Genomic DNA, 5,876 nt, shown 5'->3' with positions numbered 1-5,876 from the left:
TGTTGGGTGTTTTGTTTATTTAGCCCTGAAATGAAATAAACTGAAATGAAATAAAATGAAATAAATGAAGTAAACTGAGAGTTCCAAACAAGTGTGCAGCAGCACTCGTACTTGTGACTTGGAAATTGTTTTGACCGACGGCCTATAAGCCCGAATCAGTTTCAAAGGATATGCGGGATAAAAATCGGTCACAAATTCTGTACAATAAATTAGATGAAACGTGTTTTTTATATTTGCCAAACCGTTTGCCTTTTAGGCATTTGTTTGCAATAATGTCTCTCTCAATCAAAAACTCGAATAATAATACACGCTGTTTATTGCAACTGCTTCATAAAAACTAGATTTTTGGCAAACTGCCATATGGACCAAAACACGTCTTTTTGGGGAAAAAATCGTAAAAGGCGAAAAAATGCAACTATATTGAAGCGGCGTTTTAAAGAACAGCACTTTAGACAATAACAAGGAGAAGGACGTTTTCTTTATTGAAAAGCTATCAAAGATTTCGCTCCATAAAATACTTTTGAGTTTCGTAACAGAGTTCCAAACAACAATCAAAAAGATGAAACCGATGAATCGCATCAGAACAGGGTAAACGTTCAAGCAAACAAAATATCTGAAGATGGGAAACGTCAGGAAGAAATGTTGTTTTATGACCTCCTAAAACCCCGAAACACCCACTAGTTTCAAGGAATGGTTTCGAAAGTCTATCTCTTGGATAATCAAAAAAAAAATGTTTTTAGGCGAACTTCTGAAGATTAATTAATAACATTGCCTATTGCCAAATTGTGAAAAAATGCGGTAAATTTAGAATTTATTTTAAAATTAAACAACAAAGTTTGCACGAAAAATATACAGAATTTGATTAAAAATATATTGTTCAAACTAGTATCGCAACCATAACAGTTTGGTGTTCCAATCTCTTCCATTTTATTTATTAATTTTTTAATGTCTATTCAAGAAATCATCAACGCCAAAAAACAATCTGAAGAAAATTCCAGCATGGGCCATAACATTTTTGTAAACCTGCAAGTCGCCCATTCCAAGTCAAGGATTAACATATTTTGAAACCCCTAGAAAGCACCACAAATGCCAAAATTGATCGTTCACACAAAAACACGTTAAACTGGCAAAAACGTCCTAAAACAAAACCATTAAATGAAAATGGGATTGGGAAACTGCGAGATAAAAGGTAAGGAATAAGAAAAGTGTACGTCGACTGGAAACTTGTCCTTTGTAATTACGGATAAACCCCCCGTACTACGTGAACGAACAATTCAATAACGACTAAAACTTATTCCGTGTCAAAGTGGGATTGATATAGAAACTGGCATAAATAATTCAGCCAGACCCAAGTATAAGAGATTAATAATTCAAGACACATACATTTAGCAGGAATGTATTATTAGGAGGCAAAAACGGTGTGGAAGGACGATTGAATGGACTTTTTCGACTATGATCGATAACAGTAATTTACCGGCCACTAATTATTGAATAGTGAATCCCCAATAAGGCAGGCGATCGGGGCAATTGACTAATCCACCTATGACCCATTTCAAAGTCTACTGGAGAATATTCCCATAAATAATGGCAAGTTGTGTGCATGCTGCACTGCTTAACCCGAGTGGCTAACTAAGAAATCGAAATGTAGATCAGCCAGCCTGATAAACAATTCATTCTGTCCATTTGTTAGTCAAATGCACCTTTGCGTTTCCAAACCCAATATTGAAATCTTATGGAAACGTTACTTTGCTTTGCTTTGGGACACATACATCTAACTATCTAAGCGACAAATCTTTCTTTACTTTGCTATGAATAATGCAAACTGACCCTTGAACGTTAATCATGCTCTAACTAAAACTGGAATTTTAATGCGGCGTTTTTACCTGGGCATTGTTGGATTGTGTATAAATGCATTTGGATTTTCTAACTGCTTGATGATGCTGATCTTTGCTGTTAAGGCGACACTCGTCCGGAAAAGTTAATATTCTGGATGCGAAATGAAAATAGAGCAAAGGGCTGAAATCGAAGGCCGGCACCATAACGAGAATTGAATTATAGCCGAGCTCCAGTCACGAATCGCTTAAATATTTAGACGATTGGAAATTACACGGTTTTCTTTCATGTGCCTCAATCCTTTTATTTTTAAAAGGTCTCAGCAGTAATTGCTGAGGAACAAAAACCCATCAAACCCACCAGGCTGAAACAACCAGAACGCGATCCACAATAAAGTAACTAACTAAGGGTTGCACATTTTCAAATTCAATAAAAAAAACGTTGTCCAACCCGATCCCAATTCGGAAATGAGACAGACATTGCCAGTTTTATCAAAATCCACGATGAATTATCGAGCAGGTCATTTCGAAAAACGTATTTGGTAATCTAACCCCGATTGTGATGGATCGTCCCATAAATAATGCGATATAGCTTTCCTCTCTTCCTGTTAACGTGTCACGGGCCGGTCAAGTTATGGATGGGGCAGGAATTTGGCCATCAACCCCTCTTTTTCCCTGCTGATCGCTGGAAAGGGATAGTTAAGCAGGAAAATATGCATCGGAGTCTATTAAACCCGAGCGGAGCCCTTATTACTAAGGTGATCGTCATTAGAAGCGTGATCATTTTATCTTATGGGAGAGCTGAAAAATATGAGAACTTATACACCTGAGACGTTTTGGTTGAAACATTTTTTTCGCATTAAAGCTGTATCCGGGGGCACTGTAGCTTATTTTTAACGAAGACTAACATCTCTAAATACAAGCAATCACAACTGTAAATTGACACAGACAGGATTTTTTTTCTAACATAAGGCAACAAATTTACGTTTAAAATAATTCGAATAATTTTTTACCGAATTATAGCTCTATTAAGGGACAAAATTTAAGTTATACTAGAACGAGGGGGTGGGCAATATGAAGCAGTAGAGGAAAAAAAGTATACGATGTCTTCTGAGTGATTTGCATCTTAAAACGTTTGTCTATCCTCAGCTATTCGAGAGAATAATTTTTTTAGAACCGGTCACATTTTTACGAGCAAAACTTACTTGCATTTTTTGCCAAGAAAATATCTGGAAAAGGCCTGGCGAACAACATTTCATTACATCCGTTTCAGAAAGTCTATAGCTCTATTTTTATTTTCCTAAGAAAAAGGTACTCTTATTTTCACCCCCCTGGATATTGTCTTTTTGTTTTGTTTCTTTATGGAGTTACATCCAAAGCTGTAAATTTGTAATAACATTGTCTGCGGAAATGTGAGCGGTCGCAAAAAAAATAATATCTCTCGAATGACTCAAGATAACAACCAGACTATTAAAGATCCTTTATATGAACCACTATTTTTTGCAAAAACACGCGATTACCGAATAGGAATTCCCATCAGAATTTATACAGTTTCAAAATTAGTCCGTGTAACGTCTATTTCATTCAGCAGTTTATATACACACACAAGTCCAGTAAATCAGTAAAAGAAGGTAAGTACTATGTAGGTAAGTTTAAACCTTCAAGTCTGAGTGTCTACTTCGCTGCTTTTACCGCGTGGAAGCATGCAATCTACAGCCTGATCTACTAATAAGACTGAATCGTTCCAAACGTGAATTCGTGATGAAGGAGAAACATTCTCCTTAAGTGCTAAAAATCACTTTGCTGCTGGCAAGAATCAAAACCGCTGTATATTAGGAAATAATAGAAATCTTTTATAGCCAAGATCGCCTGACTTGAATCCTTTGGACTTTTTGGAAGAACACCTTAAAAATATGCTCCCCATAGTACCTAATAACGTCCAAAAAAAATTGTCGTTTGTTTAGGATTTTGTAAATGGCCCATTTGCAGCCTTTGTTAAACTGGTTTGTTACATGGTAATTTACAGGCAATAATGAAGAATAATATAGAACATAATAATTCATAGTAGTTTAACTGCTAAACACAAATAATTTAAAAACTTGACAAAATAGAAAACATGTTTAGATTTAGTCGTTTAACCATAATATGTAATAATATGCAGAGTGTTGTATTTAAAAGTGTCAAGTTGGGCAACACGTTTTGAACAGTCCTGATGTTTTCGATTGTTTTGCTTGATATGAAATAAAAATCGGCGGCTGCGAGTGGTTTGCCTATTATAAAATGTGTTGTCAGTTTTTTTAAGCACTAGCCTTACACGAATATTTACAACAGATCGAAATTTATACCAATATACTGGGCATTCCTTTAACAAAGCAAAGGATGAATAAGTTTCTGATACAACCGCTAGTGTTTGCACCACACCAACAACAAAGAGTTTTATTAATCGAACCTTGATATAACCAGCAATGCAGTTTCTCCCGAATAGTTAGAGAGTCACCATGAATGTAGCAAAAATTTAAATGCAAATGTACAGTTAATTCTCATTGCTTTGCTAAAAATAGGCGATTTTAATTTAAGAAGTAAAGCTCGAGCATATTTGAAAAGAGCCGTGAATCGTTGGTATCAAATTTGCAATTCCAACTCGATATTGGCAAAGCCAAGAGACCTTTTCGCATAAGTATTTTAATTTACTTCACGTCACGTATTGTATTTCCTGTAGCGAGTGCCGATTCACTATCCATAAACGAAACAGTTCACCTCCACGACTTGGATGTGAATTTCAAATTACCAGCCTACTGATGGGGCGCGCACAATTTGAAAATATGGATACATTAATATTTGTCGAAAGAACGCAGTTCCTTTAACATATAAGTGCATGCAAATTGACCAATCCGCATGGAAGTCATGACTAAGGCAGGTTGCATGCACAGGTGAAACCACCCAAGAACATTATAAAAATTGGAGAAAGGAACTCCTTTATAAAATAAAATTTAAAAAAAGTAAAAACCTACTAAATAAAATTATATACTTACGTCAAATGAATCAAAACATCCGCGCGAATAGACCATTCTATGAGCTGATCCTGGTCCACTACCGGGAGAAAATCGGATGGACGAACCCATTGACATATTCGGCTCGAAAGGTTTACTTCCTGGCTTTGCAGGTGTGCTGGTGTTTAATGGATTATATCCAATCGACTGAAAAATTGTTATAATTAATTAATAGTTTTATTCATTTTAGAGTAATTCTTCCATGTTTTTGGAAATTTAAAATCGTTAAAGAACTACGCTTGATTTCAACCAAAAAGTGTTTTGAATGTTTTCGCTTATGTGCACTTAAAGTTCCATTATTTCCAGAAACGCACTTAGAAAGCCAAACCAAGAAAAATCAGTAGTCATAAATCAATAGTCATAAAAATTGGCCTATTGATCCGGAGAAGTTTTGCTTGATGCAGATTTGGACTACTTCAAACTACCTTTAACATGTCTTTCAGAGCATGGTTTTCGTGCTGTAGCTTTTTGTTGGCGTTGTAAAACCCGATGCATTCTTTCTTGGCCAAGTTGTATCTTTTGTTGAGTCCTTGAAGGTATAAATCTTTGTGCATCGACTGGAAGGTCAAAATCTGCAATAATTCGCGTTCTTAGGACTGATATGACCAAAACAAACTGTTTTCACTCACTTGCAGGGAATTCTGGACGACATTTTCAATGGGCCAAAAAAACATCTGCATCTTGCTGTCCATGTTCTTCGAAATTTCCATCGAACTGATCGATTTGTTGCAAACGATACATTTCTCAGATTGTGCTGTTGAGCAAACGAAAAAATTATATTGCTATTTATCGATCAAAGCGAATAATGCAAAGTGAGAATTTGCTTTATTATACACTGTGTGCAAAATAAGAAGGACTAATATGGGGATATCGGACACCGTACCAACAGAAAAATAATTATATTTTTGGTCACACAAACAAAGTCCTGATTTATGCAAAGAGTGAATAATTACAATCAGAGTTAGTTAGAAAGAGTTACAATCAGGGGCGGATC

This window comes from Dendroctonus ponderosae, unplaced genomic scaffold, assembly GCF_020466585.1.
Source record: "Dendroctonus ponderosae isolate FM_Combo_2020 unplaced genomic scaffold, Dpon_F_20191213v2 Dpon_F_20191213_5, whole genome shotgun sequence".
In the NCBI taxonomy this organism is placed as follows: domain Eukaryota; kingdom Metazoa; phylum Arthropoda; class Insecta; order Coleoptera; family Curculionidae; genus Dendroctonus; species Dendroctonus ponderosae.
The sequence above is the reverse complement of the archived record's forward strand: the minus strand, read 5'-3'. Positions refer to the sequence as shown.